General features: G+C 46.4%; 1 non-coding gene across 1 annotated transcript; it reads right to left on the bottom strand.

Annotated features, from left to right (window-relative positions):
• Positions 1-19,250: 19,250 nt before the first annotated feature.
• Positions 19,251-19,323, bottom strand: TRNAK-CUU (transfer RNA lysine (anticodon CUU)). Its single transcript has one exon. It is a non-coding gene; the product is annotated as a tRNA-Lys (tRNA).
• Positions 19,324-19,664: the final 341 nt, after the last annotated feature.

Raw genomic sequence — 19,664 nt, forward strand, 5'->3', positions numbered from 1 at the left:
TCTCTAGGCTCCAAGCCTTCTTTCCTTGGGGGTTCCCCAGCTGGTTCCTCCCACCATTCTTCTGCGTCCAACCCATACATGACACCCAACTGTATTAGACCAAGGGCCCAAATAGTCCATCATCCTGTTCCCAATAAAAGACAAAAAAGTCCAAAAGCAGGTCATGAAGGAAGCAGCTCTCCCTAGCTGTCTCTGACACCTAGCAACCAGCATTCAGAAGCACATCACCTCTGGGGTCTTCGTCATAGATGCTTCATCAGAGACCAATCATTATGTAACCAAAATTGAACTATCTATACTGAAGACAGTCTTGAACTGCCCTGTTCCCCTGATATGTGGAAGGCCAGGGCAATACTGAGCCATGTGCCTGATTCCTTTTTCACTCCCCTTGTTTTGGCACTGTGGGTTAAACCACAGAGCCTAGGGCTTGCCGATCAGAAGGTTGGCAGTTTGAATCCCTGCAACGGGGTGAGCTCCCGTTGCTTAGTCCCTGCTCCTGCCCACCTAGCAGTTCGAAAGCACATCAAAGTGCAAGTAGATAAATAAGTACCGTTCCAGCGGGAAGGTAATTGGTGTTTCCATGCGCTGCTCTGGTTTCAGTGTTCTGTTGTGACAGAAGCGGCAGTCATGCTGGCCACATGACCTGGAAGCTGTACGCCGGCTCCCTCGGCCAATAAAGCGAGATGAGTGCCGCAACCCCAGAGTCGTTTGCAACTGGACCTAATGGTCAGGGGCCCCTTTACCTTAATCCATTGGTGGGATGCGGGTGGCGCTGTGGTCTAAACCACTGAGCATAGGGCTTCCGATCGGAAGGTCAGCGGTTCGAATCCCCGCAACGGGGTGAGCTCCCATTGCTCAGTCCCAGCTCCTGCCAACCTAGCAGTTTGAAAGCACATCAAAGTGCAAGTAGATAAATAAGTACCGCTCCAGCGGGAAGGTAATTGGTGTTTCCATGCGCTGCTCTGGTTTCAGTGTTCTGTTGTGACAGAAGCGGCTTAGTCATGCTGGCCACATGACCCAGAAAAACTGTCTGTGGACAAATGTTGGCTCCCTCGGCCAGTAAAGCGAGATGAGCACCACAAGCCCAGAGTCGTTCGTGACTGGACTTAACTGTCAGGGGTCCTTTACCTTTACCTTTTAATCCATTGGTACAGTCAAATGCAACATTCCTTATTTCCCTAGAGTGGGCCAAGGCAGGGGGACATCCAGTCAGTGTAACTTCCTGTTCCACCGGTCTGGAGCATCCTCCCCCTGCATGTGACCTGGGAGATAAAAGAGCTGTCATGCAGCCATTTTCACAGTCTTGATTCTTGCTGTCTTGATACTGTTGTTGTTGTTGTTGTTGTTGTTGTTGTTGTTGTATCTCTTGCTGTCATGCTGCTCTCCTGCAGCCATTTTATTCTATTAATGTAATTTTGCTGTCTGCCGGCTCTCAGCCAGCAGCACACGAGTTCAGTCTCTATATGAGATGAACTCACAGTTTGTGTAAATACTAAGTAAAGACTGCCTTTCAGGGACCAAATCGTGAACTGAAATGTGAGTAAACCTTTTGTTACTTTACTCAGAAAGACTCTTGTGTCTTTATTCTTTTAAGAGGGATCAAAGGGGACAACAGGTAATAATCTTAAGAGATTCAAATGAATCTGCAAACCAGCTTCCAGCTATATTGAGGAGAATCTGCTCTACTACATCACTTACTAGCGTGAGTGAAGGAAGGATAATACTTATTCAATACAGTATATCCTTTCCTACCATCCTAAACACTCCCACAGTTTTAAAAAGCAGAGGAGTTCTTTTTTCTTTTTAAGCTATAAAAAGGACATCGGAACACTGAGCACTCTTTCACCCTCATTTCTGTTGGCCGGCTCAAGCCTACCAAGGCATGGGATAATAAGGGATGTTAATGTCCCCACTTCCCAGGTTTGCAAATCTACTGTTTGTCCATTTTGTGTTTTCTCTCTCTTGTTCCAATTGACATCTTATTTCTTGTAATATTTCTTTTTAAAGGCTCTAGGGCAGGTGTGGGGAACCTTTAGGTGGGGAACCATGTTGCTGAGCCACAACTCCCATCATCCCTAGTCATTGTTTATGCTTGCTGGGGCAAAAGCTCCCTCTCATCTGCTCCAGAGAGTTGACAAAAAGAGGTGCTCTGAAGGATACAGAGTTCTACACTCCCACCCACCCACACTTCCATTCGCTGTATAAGACCTTCGATGGAGCAAGTCTGATGCAGGAAAGCGCAGCCTCGCATAGCTCACAGATTGGGTCACAACCCAGACATGGACTAAGACATCTTAACACCTGAAGCAGTAATTTGGAACGGTGGCTGCTGTGGTGTTAAAAAACAACAACAACACAAATATTTTTGCTTCCCTTTAATGGTACCCCCAAATTTCCTGCAAAAGACCCTCCCCATCACTGTCCCACCTCTGACAACTCTAACAGAAATGGGATTATGGGGCTTCATTTCTCCTGCAACAACCCCACTAGTGAGATGGATCATGCAGAGGCAATTGTTGGTGCATTTAAATAAAAGGAACTGGCAGCCCCAATCACTTTGGTAATTAATTTCCTTATTAATTGGGCTTGTTTGAATTGCCTCCTGAATATTCATGAATACTCATCACTTTCCCCCCACTCTTCATGTAATGTAATTTATTCCCGTGCTTGATAAATCAACCTTGGAGGTGACATTTCTTTTCCAGCATCAGGACTCTGCAGAAGTTGGGGGCAGGATCCGAGCAGGATGCTGAGCAGAGATTTCTGCCGCTACAGAGAGGATGACTCAGGCAGGCTGCTCCGGTTCCTTCCACAGCAGGGCTTCTGACCTGATCTCTCCCCTCCAGTTATTTGGGCCACATCAGAGCCTCCTCAGAGCCGGAGGGAGGGAGGAACACAACAGAAAGAAATGACGGAAGAATAGGCCTTCTGGGCTCCATCACTGTCAAGCTCCGGACAAGCCAACATCTGAATCAGGAGTCTCATGATCTCTGTACTGGTACCCCTGGAGGTTACAATGACGTTGATGTTGACTCCTAGTTCTCAGTTCCTTCTGCTCAAAAGATGCAGCACAGTCAGATTTTTTTTAAAAAAGGACTGAATATACCAAAAGATGCTTTGGTATAGCCCGTAATACTGTTCTAGATTTAGAGGGGGGGTCCCCTCCCTAAACCCTAGAAATTAATTAACTGCTTATATACATTATTTACACAATGGGCCTTGCGTGATTGGCTACTTCAGGGCTACACCTGTGGGCCAATTATATTATGGATTGACTTCTGCCAGCCGCCTGATTGGCTGCTCCAGCAGGCCAATCAGGTTGCGGATTCACTTCCACCTGGAGTTGGATTGGGTAGCTCCCGCTGATTCTGAATCCTATTGTTCTAGGAGTCAGCTCAGTACATAACACGCGTTTTCCAATCAGGGACATAGCTGCCAAGTACCCCGTTTTCCCAGGAAACCCCCGTTTTTACTTAGCTTTTCCCGGTGGTCCCCCGTATCACTTCGTCTCCCGTTTTTCTCCGTTATTTTCTCCTGCCGGCAGCCATTTTTTTCGATTTGCCCTTCTATGGGCACCAAAAATGGCTGCCGGCGGCTTCAAAAGTCGCATCTACGCATGTCCGGAAGTGCATAGACGCGACTTCCGGTGTCGGCGGCAGCCATTTTTGGTGCCCATACATGGGCGGAGCGACACTGGAAGTTGCGTCGACGCACTTCCTGACATGCGTACAAGCGACTTTCGATGCCGCCGCCGGCCATTTTTTGTGCCCATAGAAGGGCAAAGCGACACCGGAAGTTACGTCGACGCAACGTCCGGTGTCACATAGCTGCCGGTCCCGGATTCTGCAGTCCGGGACTTGAAAGGTAAGATCAGGGAGAGAGCGTGTTGTGGAAGGGTTAAAAGACATCTCCTGGGTTGGGGGGGGGGGTGTCGGATGAGAGGGAGTGTGTGTGATAGGATCCTTTTGGGTTGCTGGGGTAAAAAGCATGTAGCCAATTTTGATTGACAGAAAGTGACCCTTAAAACATCAGCGTTTGGCGGTTAGTTTCACTTTGGCAAAGTGCTTCGGATCTCCCTCCCGCCCACCACCTTTTTCTAATGGTTTTAGCCTGACATTGCTTTGCCTTTCATGGGGTCGCTTGTTTTGCAAGGGCCCAGTAGGAATTTTGCCATTTAGCTGATTGGGTGTTGTCATTGGTTTTTACCTACGGCTTAGCAAATCGTCACAACTTGTTAGGTTGGCGGTTAGGCATTGGTTAATAATTCTGGTTGGTGGAGGGAGTATGGCATGGAGGTGCCTACCCCTCGTTAAAATGCTGCTTCACATAGAAGTATTCCGTTAAAGGAATCCTGGGGCTCCAGGGCTCTAGTCCATACACCCCCGCAACGGGTGGGGCTGGGGCCATTACAGACCATGAGCCTTGGGGAACATTTCTGGTCGAGGGGAGAGTGCCTGGACACAGCTACCTCCTCTCCCATGGGGGGGTTTACTTGACTTCCCTATACGGCTAGGGAAGTCAGAGCTGATCTGTCCCAGGCGGGGGACAGGTGGATTAACCAATGCCTAAGCCAACACTCACATTTAATTGTATTTAAATAAAGTTGTGGCCAAATTAATGCCAAAACCCAAACCAAAATTTCTGTGTGTGGTGTGAGTTATTCAGGGGGGATGTCTGGCAACCTCGATATGCAAATGCCGGGATTTTGAGTATTTGGGATGTGAAGGGAGGAATACCAGCTGCAGAGGAATTCCTGGGCTAGCCTATGGAAAACGACCTGGTCAGACTAGGGCCATTAAGAAAAAATACACCCGGGGTATAGGTCCCAAATGGCAAAAATGCACTGTGCATCAGTTACACTTGGAAAGGCTCTTACAGTATCTCTTTTAATAATAATAATAATAATAATAATAATAATAATAATAATAATAATAATTTATTATTTATACCCCGCCCATCTGGCTGGGTTTCCCCAGCCACTCTGGGCGGCTTCCAACAGAAAAATAAAACACAATAGTCTATTAAACATTAAAAGCCTCCCTGAACAGGGCTGCCTTCAGATGTCTTCTAAAAGCCTGTATCCTTCAGTTGTTTTCCTCTTTGACATCTGTTGGGAGGGCGTTCCACAGGGCAGGCGCCACCACCGAAAAGGCCCTCTGCCTAGTCCCCTGCAACTTGGCTTCTCGCAACGAGGGAACTGCGAGAAGGCCCTCGGTGCTGGACCTCAGTGTCCGGGCAGAATGATGATAAAAATGCTTTTAAAATTATTTATTTAATCAACAATATGTACTTCAGTGGCATACAAGAGTAAAGAAATAAAGAAAATAATAATACAGTTGAATGAAAATTAACACACACACAAATTTGGGTCATTTCGTTCACAATCGCTAGGAAAAAACCCCAATTACCATTATTGGTGTTGAGGGTCAGTAACAATTTTTAAAAAGATTTGTCTTGTTTATAAATAGTGTATCCGTATATTGTCCTGGAGGCCTTATGATATTCTCACAAAGCTGAGAAGTTATGAAAAATTCCAAATTGTGGCATATTTCACAGGAGGCATTGGAACACTGCTGTCATCATAAATATATAATATGTTTTTTTGCCATGTACTGTAGTTGAAAATGAGTCTTTTCTAAATTGGCCCTCTAATATAGTTTTTCAGCAGTAGCTATGGACTCGATTTGACTATACCAGTGTCTCTTTGGATTGATTTGTAAGATCCAGCCTGGCCTGGTTTCTACTGCCAGCTTGCCCACTGGCCTTACATTTGCCAAGGACAGATGCATATAAACAGGGCCGGCTCAAGATATTTTGCTGCCTGAGGCAGACAAGATGGCGTTTCCCGCTCCATGCACAAATGCCTGCCAGCTTGGCAGTTGCATTGGCATCTTCCGCTCTACTTGCATACCCTGCAACATTCCTCAGATGAAAATAGGGGCATTTCTCACTCCCTTCCAACTGACCCTCCTCAACCCACTCCATTTTTTTTTGTCTCCCTCCCCTCCACAGAGCATTTCCTACCAGAGGAAGGGCGAGTCTCACACCTCACCAACGGGGCATAACACAAACACCTTACACAATCTTGAGAAAACCCCTTAATTCCAATTCCAATTTATTTTATTGTAGAGTTGCAAAAAGAAACACACATACCAATAAATGAATTTTAGAAAGGGGCAAAATTAGACGTGGACGCACAAAGCATTTTAAAAACCAATACAGTCTTCCTTGTGCTCCACTCCGCTCACTATTTCTTCCTGCCCTCTGCCTGCCCCTCAAAGCTGGCGCATTATGCGGGGCTGGGCCTCAATGGCCACAGCCTCTCCTCCTTGCCCTCTCTCCACCAGCTGCCACCAGCTGCCGAAGGGAGGAGTCTGACAGCAGTGGCCATGGGCAGGCTATGGGATGTTCCCTTTCAGTTGCCACTGCCGCCATCACCATCGCTCGGGACAAGCTCCAGCTCATCTTCCTCCCTGAACTCAGCACTGGTGGGGAAATCAGGGACATTCTGGGATCAAATCAGAAGCTAGGATGGCTTCAACAATTCCAGGACTGTCCTTGGAAAATCAGGACACTTTGAGGGTGTGCACTTGAGGGGTAACAGACTAATTTAGGGGGTGAGGGAAGGGCATGTAGCACAAACTGCCCTGTCCTCCAACATCTTGCTACTGCTCTCCAAGAGCTGCCACCTGAGGCGGCCACCACACTCTGTCCAATTGTAGTGCCGGCCCTGCATATAAGAACAAATCCAAACAGTTAATATGGACACTCTGCCTGCCTGAAGGACCTAAATACAGTCATACCTCTAGTTGCTTTAGATTCACGTTGCGGATTTTCGGGTTGCGAACGTGGCAAACCCGGAAGTGTATACTTCCGGGTTTCACCACGCACGCGCAGAAGCATTCTGCGCACTTTGCGTGTGTGGTGTAGTGATTAAGAGTGGTAGACAATCTGGTGAACCAGCTTCGGGTCTCTGCTCCTCCACATGCAGCTGCTGGGTGACCTTGGGCTAGTCACACTTCTCTGAAGTCTCTCAGCCCCACTCACCTCACAGAGTGTTTGTTGTGGGGGAGGAAGGGAAAGGAGAATGTTAGCCGCTTTGAGACTCCTTCGGGTAATGAAGCGGGATATCAAATCCAAACTACTCCTCCTCCTCCTCTTCTCTTCTATTGCATCAGGTGCATGCGCAGAAGCGGCGCTCTACTTACGGACTTTTTGGGGTGCGTCCGTAAGTAGAGGTACCACTGTACCGCAATATGCATTGAAGAGGCTTGTCTTGTCAAAATCCCAACTACCACATTTGGGGGAACTTGCCAGTGGTTTCATGAATCTTCAGAGGCTCCTGGTTCAGGGATTCCCACAGAGAGACACCAGGAACATGACCAAAACTCTCCCTGCAGTGTCTGCTGATGGCAAACCGATGGGACTCGACTCATAGCAAAAGCATTCTGGTAAGATGCAGGTCTCCCTTCTTCTCCAGATGCCATGATCTAAGAAGGAGATGCTGTGAAATGCCCAGACACTACAGGGCTTGGTACATGGAAACAAATTTTGTTTTAAAAAAAGAGGCAAAGGATAATTTTGTATTCAGCACAGGCATTGCATGGTGTGTGATAAATAAGGCCTGAGGCCAGGTATACAATGATGAGCGGAAGAAAGAATACCGAGGAGCCAACCATTCATTCAGCTCTCTTCATCTCAAGCTCTAAATGAGAGAAGGTTCTTTGGAGAAAGAGAACGTGGTAAAATAATTAAAGTGCCTCCTAAGTGCCAAAGAGGGCAGAAGGAAAGTTGAAAAAGCCGCTTCAATTGTTGCCGTTTCTAACACTCGAGTGTTTAACTTTACCGCCTTCATATCCTTTAAGCACGATGGTATTTCCATTCCTCCTCCGATGCAATTTATAATGAGATTGATTTCTATAGCTAGCTTGTTGTCTGAATTATTCACCATGTCCATATTCCCTGTGTTTTATTGTGTTTCATTTACATGCAGCTGTGCTTAGCATCTTTAACACCGTGCTTGTTACCCAACGCATGCCGAGGCCTTATAAGGACCGTGCAATTTCTCACCGTTGGAAATTGCCAGCAGAGAACACAAGGCCCTCATCAGCCTCTTCCCAGGATATTTAGCAGCTCAGCACTAATGGTATAAATACCTGAAGGGGTGGATGCTCAAACTTAACACTGGAATGATGTCATTCGTACCACAGATCATCTATGTCCATGTTTATTGCATCTTAGAGATTTGTTTTAAAAACTGGCAAGTAGGGCTTGGCTTCTAACCACTACTCGGAATCCTTAATCTCCTTCTTCTGCTATGTCCCTTCCACCTTTGTTGGGTGCACAGAACGTCTTCCTGCAGTCTCTTGCCACTGGTCCTCCTACCGGCTTTCTTCATGGGCTGTTCGAAAGGAGTTGAGCCTTACCAACTCTGGTCTCAATGACTTTTCGCTTTCCTTTTGAAGACCCTGTGGAGGGACTGGGGGTGGGGCCAGAAGTGCGCCTCCTAGTCCTGTTTCACTGTCACATCCCCAGCCAGCTTTGGCCCACACCCTGCGCATACTTTGGGGGAAAGCCTGGAGGCAGGCGCGGGGGGGGGGGGGAATCTGCTGAACCCAGGGCTGTTAGGATTTTGTGAACCCGATGCTGGGTAGTGTGATTGGTGTGAATCACATGAGTTGTCTGAGAAGACTGTGGGAACGGAAGACTGTCTTATCTCTTCCGTCTGAGAGTGTTATTGGATTGTACTTTCACATCTGCAGTGTGTCTTTTAGGTCTTGTTTCTGCCGGAGCTGGAGAACACAGACGTGATTATGGATCCTCTGTATATAGTGTGAATAAAACGTAGTTTAGACCTACGGATGTCATCTTTCTTCTTGCTGCGACATGCCAGCTCATGGGGGCAGCCTATACATCTTCAGCAAGCTTCCCTCTCAGAGCTTCTCTTACTGCATGGAGAGTGGGGTCAAGGGCAGAAATGATGAGAGACATGGCTACTGTGTGAGAACATGTTATCTCGCCTGGCACTGCCCACATGGAGAGAAAAGGTTAGATGCAACTACAGGCATAGCTAGGCTCCCTTGCGCTCTTGGTAAGGACATGTAGTGGTAGCTCTGAAGCTGGGAGAGACCATGGACCAGAAACTCAAAAAGTTTGCTTTTTGTTGCCTTTCACGCTCTGCCAGTGACTTCCCCTGTGGCCATCAGGATCTGATCTACTCCAACTCCCTTCCTCCTCCTCTTCCATCCATCTGTCTTCAATTCTTAAGCACTCTTCCCTGATGTGATGCAGTTTTGCATACTATTTAACAAACCTGTGCATTTCTGTGCACACTTTCCCCAAATACTGTATCCACATTTTTTATGCATGGTTTTGGGTTGGAGCTCTGCATTGCAAAATTCAGAGACGTGCAAATTTGGTTGGTCTGCATTAAAATGCGAACTGAATCAAATTGCTTCCCCATCTGTACTTCAGATAGTAAAAGAACTCCATGGTTCGCTCTCAATGTGTTTGGCACTTCCAGGTTCTCTGCAGTGGAGCGATCAAGAAACACCTCATACAGTGGAACCTCGGTTTATGAACACCTCGGTTTACGAATTTTCGGTTTACGAACGCCGCGGACCCATCTGGAATGGATTAATTCACTTTCCATTATTTTCAATGGGAAAGTTCGCTTCAGTTTATGAACGCTTCAGTTTATGAACACTTCTGGAACCAATTGTGTCCATAAACCGAGGTACCACTGTACTGTGCTTTAGGTATTCTGTGTATATGGTTTTTCCAGCTATTTCTCACAGCTATGGTGAGAAAGAGCCACGTGCAATCTTGCAAAATGGGAAGAGGTAATTGTTGCACATGGTGACCAATTTGCTGGCACACAGACAACAAATGGCATTCTAACGTTCCAAATTGCGCTGTTGTTGAACAGGCACTGTTTGAAAAGATAATCAATGGCTGCTTAATGAACACTAACATTGTGTGTGGGATCACCTGACGAAAGTGCACTGAAGACGTTCAAATCAGCAAATGCTTTGAAGGCTATTTCGGTAGGTGATGAGATCCTCAGCATAAAATAGGAACAAGGTATTCCGTTGAGATTTATCCTTTTAGCAAGAGCCCATGCAAAACATAGTATGAAGAAATGAGCTGGGGAGTATAAATTTGGCAGCGTTTCTCTATATTTTCATCGGATTAATTGTTCTTGTTACCATATGGCAAATTGAAGTGTTCTGCATGTTGGAACATGGGTGCTTCCTGCTAGAGTGTTCCTAGCACTACCAAATAATTGGTCTTTAGCTGTAAGGTAAAAGCAGAATTGGCATTCGCAGTCCCCGCTGCAAGGAGTTTAGCACTTCAGGGTGTGCACAGCTTCCTAAGTTTTGCATCCACACATCAGACAGGACATAGCCCAGTAGGCTCTACTTTCTTCCAAGCCCTCAAGATTTCCAGACATTTCAAAGCAGGGACTTCTCACCACCATTTGAGCATTGATGTGTGCACTTACCAGTTCTGAATCAGTGTGCATGCTCCATTAAAGGAAAATAAGTCACATTATTCCACCACAGGTCAATTCAGACCACTAAACAGCCCCAACCCCCCCCCCAATTTCTTTTTCTTGACAAAAATCATAATACTGTGCTCTTCAGGGGGACTGGAAATGCAGAGAGGTGACAAATGGAAGAAAGGGCACCTATAGCATGCCGCCCACCTTCAGCAATTCCAATTTTACTTCCACACCTGCAGAGAAATTATGCTTCTAAATCCACGCTTTCCTCCCAAAACTGCAAAAGTGCAAGGCATCTGCATGACGCAGGTCAGTGGAACATGAGGCTTGTGCATTGCTGTCCTGAGCTCCTTTGGGAGGAGAGGCAGGGTAGATGCGTAAAGATGATGTCATGGACTGGTTGGATGCAGAGGAATGGTAGGTAAGAGGTACCAGCTGAGGAGCCACCAAGGGAAGAAGGCTCAGAGGCTAGGGAATGGTGGTGGGATGAGGATGAGTGGTCAGAGAGAGAAGACTGGGAGAAGGAGGTGTTGGAAGCTGAAGAGGTAACAGGGCTTAGTGAGCTGGGAGAGTCTGCGGCAGAAGGAAGTCCAGAATCAGAGGCAGGAGCTGAAGCAGGAGAAGAGGGAGGTCAAGAGGCAGAGATGAGTCAGGCTGGCAAAGATTCATAGGTGCCTCTCCCTCCTGCTGCAACAAGCTCTCCTCCCCCCTTGTCCCAGAACCAGAAGAGGCATGAAAACAATGGAGGAGAGGTTGGCTACACGATTGCTTGGGGAAAAGCCATGGAGAGGAGAGGGGACTTAAGATGGCTGTGGGGACTTTCAGTCTCAGCAAATGATTTTCATGGAGTGGGACCACCGGGAATGAGCTGCTGTGCTCATTAGGCCTGACACTCAACCAAGTTTGTGGAGATCATGTTTTTGCTAATAAAGAGTTAAGACCAACTTTGAAGAGTGTGATTTACTGCTGGCTCACTCTTTGGCAGATGCTGATGAATATATTTTGTGGGCCTCATCCTCTGTGGAACATGAGTTAACAGGGCATACTGATTGTATAATAAACACTTCCTCTGGAAGCACACATCTCATGCCATAAATTTAGCTCTGAGGGTGATAACGATGTGGATTTCGTGCTCCGAAGGATGTTTCCGCAAGTGCATAAGCCAAAAGCAATAAACCAACAGGTCAAGTGGTCTTTATTGTTGGCATTTCCATGGTGCCCGCCCTATTAAAAACAACCAACTTGTTCAGCTGGAATAACTGCATTTGTCCAAAGATTCATTCAAACAGCAAAATGTTATGATGAAGCTAGGCTGGTGTTCGATTGGTGCATTGAACATTTTATTAAGGAAAAGATTTGAATTAAATGAACTTGAGGGAAATGAACCCTCCACAGCATTTCACAAAAATAATTATTCATGAATCAAATCTCCTTGAAATGGTTTTCTCATGTTAACAACAAAACAGAACTGACTGCATGTATAATTGTTTCAAAATTGCTAATACTGTACGCATTTAACTTACTGTACACGTTAACTTGTTGTTTGTTTCCATCTGTATTTTTAAATTTATATTTTAGGTTTTTTGTAACTTTGTAAACTGCTTCATTGACTATGCAAAAGCATTTGGCTGTGTCGACCACAGCAAACTATGGCAAGCTCTTAAAGAAATGGGAATGCCTGATCATCTCATCTGTCTCCTGAGAAATCTCTATGTGGGACAAGAAGCTACAGTTAGAACTGGATACGGAATAACTGATTGGTTTAAAATTGGGAAAGGAGTACGACAAGGCTGTATATTGTCTCCCTGCTTATTTAACTTATATGCAGAATTCATCATGCGAAAGGCTGGACTGGATGAATCCCAAGCCGGAATTAAGATTGCCGGAAGAAATATCAACAACCTCAGATATGCTGATGACACAACCTTGATGGCAGAAAGTGAGGAGGAATTAAAGAACCTTTTAATGAAGGTGAAAGAGGAGAGCGCAAAATATGGTCTGAAGCTCAACATCAAAAAAACCAAGATCATGGCCACTGGTGCCATCACCTCCTGGCAAATAGAAGGGGAAGAAATGGAGGCAGTGAGAGATTTTACTTTCTTGGGTTCCATGATCACTGCAGATGGTGACAGCAGTCACAAAATTAAAAGATGCCTGCTTCTTGGGAGAAAAGCAATGACAAACCTAGACAGCATCTTAAAAAGCAGAGCCATCACCTTACCGACAAAGGTCCGTATAGTTAAAGCTATGGTTTTCCCAGTAGTGATGTATGGAAGTGAGAGCTGGACCATAAAAAAGGCTGATCGCCGAAGAATTGATGCTTTTGAATTATGGTGCTGGAGGAGACTCTTGAGAGTCCGATGGACTGCAAGAAGATCAAACCTATCCATTCTGAAGGAAATCAGCCCTGAGTGCTCACTGGAAGGACAGATCGTGAAGCTGAGGCTCCAATACTTTGGCCACCTCATGAGAAAAGAAGACTCCCTGGAAAAGACCCTGATGTTGGGAAAGATGGAGGGCACTAGGAGAAGGGGACGACAGAGGACGAGATGGTTGGACAGTGTTCTTGAAGCTACCAACTTGAGTTTGACCAAACTGCGGGAGACGGTGGAAGACAGGAGTGCCTGGCGTGCTATGGTCCATGGGGTCACGAATAGTCAGACACAACTAAAAGACTAAACAACAACAACAAACTGCTTAGAGGTCTTCTGTTGAGTAAGTCATTGAATATGTCATTACAAAATGTTTGGTCAGGTAATGACCTGGAGGCCATGATGACAGCAGCCACAACCATGAAAAGGCACACTCTTGTTCCATGTTGTGCGTAAAACACACAGTCTTGAAGAGACCAGCACTTCTCTTTAGTTTGCGCAAGCACAATCAATATGGATGCTGGTGCTGTCATTCAATCCCCAAATGGAGATGTACCATTTGTGGATGATCTAACTATATCCAACCATTCCTTAAAGCATTTAATTGTTAACAGGAAAAAGAACAAGCAAGTGAGGAATACATTTCCCAGTATGGGAAGCAAAAGCACATGAAGGATATATACTTACTAGGCATGCCTTGACTGGAGGCAACTTTGTGGGACGATTTGTAGGGATGATTGTGTAATAATAATAACAATAATAACAATAATAACAATAATAACAATAATAATAATAATAATAATAATAATAATATATTATTTATACCCCGCCCATCTGGCTGGGTTTCCCCAGCCACTCTCCTTGAGTGCAGTGGCAAAATTGCAGAATCTCTCTCTCTCTCTCTCTCTCTCTCTCTCTCTCTCTCTCTCTCTCTCTCTCGTGTGTGTGTGTGTGCACATGTTTGCAGAAGGTATGTGCGTGCATGCTTTTAACTGGAAATATTTGTATGCTTGATATACAAATCGAAGACCCACTCATCTGTACGGGAGCTGTGCTCCCTTCTGTATGCAAATCCACAGGCTCAAGCCAAACCAGCTTCCTCCCACCGTGGTTTGCTATCTCCCAGTATTTCAAAAGCACAGTGTGTCGCAGGAGTGCTAATTCAGTCTACCCACAGCTTCCTTTGTGTCTGCTTGATGTGATGGCTAGTCTGTTGGATCTAATTGGATACTCGTCTTGGAAATGCACGTCAACCCATCTGGACCTGAAGTCATCCATCAAGTGCAACCGCAGGAAAGGCTACGGAACTGGAATTGGCAGGTGCTTACAAGGCAACCATACTGAACCGAACCACACTGTGCTGTGTGCGTATTCACATTCAGACCGGAGCAGCGCGCCAAAAGAGATCAATGGTGACATTGATCAGTTAATCAGTTCATAATATTTTCCAACAACATCCCAAGAAATGTCATCAAACAAAACCGATCTATATTCTGTACTGTGCTTTTCATACAAGGCTCTTTCATTTGCTGTGTTTTAGCTATCTGCAAAGGATCGCAGCCAACGAAGACATGTGCTTAGGAGGCCCACTGAACCCAATGGACTTGACCAACTTAAGTGCACTTATTTCAATAGGTTTACTCTGAGTGTGACTTAGTTGGCTGTGGGAAAGGGGGTTATTGTTTTGCTGTTTCGTTTCAGTTGTTTCCTGGTTTTTATCCTGTATTTTATTCTGTGAACTGCCCTGAAGGACAGTATTTAAATCTAATAATAACAGTAATAACCCAAGGTTTCTTTCAGCATGAAGCCAATAGCCTGCTTCATACAGTAAACATATTCCACAACGGCAGTGTTAAGCCTTTCTTGTTACGTAATGGAGGTTACTGAATATCAGGGGAAACGGGGAGGAATGAAACATACTGTAGCAGTATACAGATTGCTAAATCAGTGCAAACGTTTAAGCTTATCAGAGCAAAAAAATCTCCCATCTCCTCGCCCCTTCACTGTTCTGGGAGATCCCCTGACACCCACCAAGTGCCTCTCTCTCTCTCTCTCTCTCTCTGTGTGTGTGTGTGTGTGTCAAGGACACACAAGGAAAGGAGAGGGAGCAAAAACCTGAATACCCCATGCATTTTGAGGCGCAATGTACAATTACAGTATGTGCTCTCATTCTACATCTGGTCTGAGAACTTTTGTGGACACCATGTAGGATTTTGAGCCTGGACCAAGCTGCAAAAATAAAATAAAATATTTAAAAAGTGGCAAGTCGTTTAAAAAAAGAACAGCAGCTTCATACAGCTTACCAGTTTGAAGCAGTACTTTTTCAACTTTAACAAACGACCCAAGAAGAATCCCAGCCTTCGCCATGGAACATGTGGACAGGAAAAGATGTGACTTCAGGCCACAAACTGCGTAGGGCTCAAGTCCCATTAGAAACATAGAATTCTAGTGTTGGAAGGGACCCTGAGGATCATCTAGTCCAACCCTCTGCAATGCAGGAATATGCAGCTGTTCCATACAGGGATCAAACCTGCAACCTTGGCTTTATCAACACCACACTCTAACCAACTGAGCTATCCAGGCATTAGCATGCTATTAGCCCAGAACCACTTACCAGAGACAATATTTATGGCTCCAGGAATCTCTCTGGATTTTCATGGAGGGGGTGGGACCAAGGAGAGAGGGACTTGTCCATCATCAGTTTCCTGTCTCAAGGATGGGCTGAGCCAGAGCTACCGCTTGGGTTAATTGGCATTTCCTATAGGCACCTAATAGGGAACCATTACTTTAGCAAAGGTCCAGAGAGGCTTGGAGGTTTATATCCCTTCAGGGACCTCTGCCTCCTTTCTGGCCACCTGCTGGGTATCAATGCACACCTGGTTCCTGGCTGGCTTCTCCCTCCTCTCAAGGAGACCCCAGGTAATGAAGCCATCTGGCTGCCAGCTCTCCTCCACCAGCTCTGAGCACCTTGCCAGGTCTTTTATTCCCTCTGTTCCTGGGTGGGTGGGAGCAAAGGAGGGTGAAGGCAGAGATCCAGATGCGGCGCATGGGCATCCAGGCAAAGTGACTGGGTCACTTGGTGTCAAAGCCAGCTGTAAATCACACCGTTCCCATTTTGAGTTAACTCTTTATTAGCAAAAACACTGATGGAGTGTCAGGCCTAACAAGCATAGCAGCTCATCCCCAGTAGGTCTTGCCCCTTGAATCAGATGCTGAGACTGAAAGCCCCCACCTCCCCACAGCTGTCTTAAGTCCTCTCCTCTCCAAGGCTTTTTACAAGCAATTAAGAGATTATGTCTGTGTGCAGCCTTGGAGGACTCTGCAAAGCGCCACTCCTCTTTCTTGAATGAGATATCCCCCCACTCCATTCCATAGCTGCCAAGTTATCCCTTTTTTAAGGGATTTCCCCTAGTGCTGAATAGGCTTCCTCGCGAGAAAAATGAAAACTTGGCAGCTATGCTCCATTCCCCCAGAGCCACGGCTGGGATGGACCTTGTGACAGAAGCATTGACAAAAGGAAGGAATGGCACAGCATGTATATGAGGGAGCTTTTTAGGCCAGAACACCATGTTAAGGTTTTGCATCAAGGTTAGAAAACAGGTTAGGGATGAGTTTAAAGTAACCCACCCTGAGGTGAGGAGAAGGAGGCTAAGCATCTGGGGAACACAGCAAAAGACTTCGTAGATATAATTAGCCACATCGCCTTCTTAAAAGTGTTTTAAAAGGAGGATGACGAAGTGTTAAAAAAAACTTATTTTAAAATAGTGCTGAGCAGACAAGCACTTGAGGTGCTTGGAAAAACCCAAAGTGGACTCTGTGTGTGTGTGTGTGCGTGTGTGTGCGCGCATGTGTGTGCGCATGTGTGTGTGTTTGCAAATAGGAAGAGGCAACTGGGATTCTGTCCAGAAAAATTGAGGGGAAGCAGAGCTCACTCCGAAGTAAAGGTAAAGGTAAAGGGACCCCTGACCATTAGATCCAGTCGTGACCGACTCTGGGGTTGCGGCGCTCATCTTGCGTTATTGGCCGAGGGAGCCGGCGTACAGCTTCCAGGTCATGTGGCCAGCATGACAAAGCCGCTTCTGGCGAACCAGAGCAGTGCACGGAAACACCGTTTACCTTCCCGCTGTAGTGGTACCTATTTATCTACTTGCACTTTGACGTGCTTTCGAACTGCTAGGTTGTCAGGAGCTGGGACCGAGCAACAGGAGCTCACCCCGTCGCAGGGATTTGAACCGCCGACCTTCTGATCAGCAAGCCCTAGGCTCTGTAGTTTAACCCACAGCGCCACCTGCGTCACTCCGAAGTACATCTGTACATATTTCTCAACACTCCTAAGGCGAAGGTGGGTTTTTAAGACATCAGCACCCTCACTCACATTTAGCCTAGGCTGCGTTGTGGTAATAGCGGCAAATTCAGTGAATACCTTTTCGCTCTATGATCGAGTTCTTAAAAAAGAAACGGGGGGCGGGGCAATATGACACCTAGCCACCCACTCCCAGCTGCCACACAGCAGTCCCATATTTACTGTGGGAACAATGACACAAGTTCAGTCAGAATCCCCCGAGTGTGGTGTTCTGCCAACGTTTGAAAATAACTTTTAAATGTAGGGCCAGCCTCTGTGTCCAGAGCTGGGGTAGCCTCAATTCTGAAATCCCTTGAGGACTCTGAAGTTTCCTATTCAGACGGAGGTCTTCATCTCAGCCAACATGGGTTTATTAATCCATCTCCCAGCCCACCCTCAGTCTAATCGTCTGGAGAGCCAAGGGCTAAAGTGTGGCACTGAAATGCTTTGCTGTGGTGCCAAAATCCTTTCTCCATCATTGATTGCCAGGGTTGATGAAGTGCGGGGGTGGGGGGTGGGATTTTAAGCAGATGATGGGTGGGGGGGGGGCGAGGGGACAGGCTGCCGAACAACCCTGGAAACCTGGGACGTTGGCAGCAGCCTAGACAGAAGAGAAGGCTGGAGAAGAGCCTTAAATAGAAAGCGTGGAGGCAGCCATGGGGAGTGGAGCGAGCGAGCGAGCGAGCGAGCGTTCTGCTCCCTGCCTTGCTTTCCCTTTTCTTCCAGTTATTTCTGTCCTCTCTCCTCCCTCCCTCCTGCAGCCTGAAATTAAAATGTTACAAAAATCCAAGATTTCGAGATGGGAAATTGTATGTTGCAAGCAAAAGCAGCAATTACCGAACTGAGCACGGGAATTCTGAGGTAGACCTAACCGTGGAAGAAGGATGAGGCAGCCCCTCCGGTTGTCAGGTTTTGTTATGTTATTATTAAAGGTGTCACGAGTGGGAGACAGTCAGATCCTACTTGTAGATCGCAACCCACCAGAAAGTTCTCCTGTGAAGCTCAAGCATGAGGACTTCCCAGTGGGTTGTGTCTCCCCCGCTACACATACACACACTGTTAACTGGCAAGAAGGGAGATGCATTTAGATTTCCCACTCAGGTACCAAAATATCTTGAGCAAGGCCCCGTGGAAATAAGAGTCTCTGCTAGGAGGATTTCCCCACCACCACTACCACCATGTGGGCTGGAGGAGAGAAAGGACGACCAGGAGAAACCAGTGACCAGAATGGAGTTGATCTTCCTTCTGCACAGAATCAACATGTTAAGCAATGCCTTACATTTCCCAAGCCAACTGCCTAGACAGATTTCTCCCCGTAATTAACTCTTACATGCTCTCCAATTCCCTAGCAGGGAGACATTCCTGTGCCCTGCTTCCCTTCAAGGGAGGAGAGAGGGCACTGGCGGTTTATGATTTATTTTCTTTAAATAAATAAATAAATAAATAAATAAATAAATAAATAAATAAATAAATAAATAAATGCTTTGTTCTTAAATAGGGGTAGGCAACCTAAGGCCCGCGGGCCGGATGCGGCCCAATTGCCTTCTCAATCCGGCCCATGAACGATCCTGGAATCAGCGTGTTTTCACATGAGTAAAATGTGTCCTTTTATTTAAAATGCACCTCTGGGTTATTTGTGGGGCCTGACTGGTGCTTTTACGTGAGTAGAATGTGTGCTTTTATTTAAAATGCACCTCTGGGTTATTTGTGGGGCATAGGAATTCGTTCATTATTATTTTTTCAAAATATAGTCCGGCCCACCACATGGTCTGAGGGATAGTGGACCGGCCCACGGCTGAAAAAGGTTGCTGACCCCGGTTCTTAAATATGAAAGTAGTAGCATTAATAGAGGCAAGCAGCATGTTCACTGATGTGAGAAAGCAATGTGCTACCTCACACCAGATCTCTGCACCCTAAAATGTTCCCGGCCTCCAGCTGCTTCTTCTGCCTCTCCCTAAACTGTGTAGAAACATAGAGGTGGAAGGGACCCTGAGGGTCATCCAGTCCAACCCCCTGGGACGCAGGAATCTTTTGCCCAAGGTGGGGTTCGAACCCACAGCCCCGAGGTTAAGAGCCTCGTGCTTTACCGACTGAGCCACCCCAGCATCTTGTTCTGTTCCCTCTCACACACAAGGAACCTGACCTTTCCCTTTAGCTACGGCGGGTGGGATTGGTGACTGCCACCAAAATACAATAGCCGGCAACCTGTCTGCAGAAGAAGCATGCTCATGTGCAGGTATAGCTTGCTGAACGACACTAATAGCCACCCCTCTTGGCTGCTCTGGTAGGGCAGCTGAGCCAGTCCTGGAAGCAAAGCCCATTTGCAAAGGAAACATCAGGAGCTCCTGTTAAGTTCTTAACTGTTCCTTGGAGCCACATCTTTTCTCATCCCATACCAGACATGATGTCTGGTCCAATGCAACGACACCAGAGGGTCAGTAGCTGG

This window comes from Zootoca vivipara, chromosome 16, assembly GCF_963506605.1.
Source record: "Zootoca vivipara chromosome 16, rZooViv1.1, whole genome shotgun sequence".
Lineage (NCBI taxonomy): Eukaryota > Metazoa > Chordata > Lepidosauria > Squamata > Lacertidae > Zootoca > Zootoca vivipara.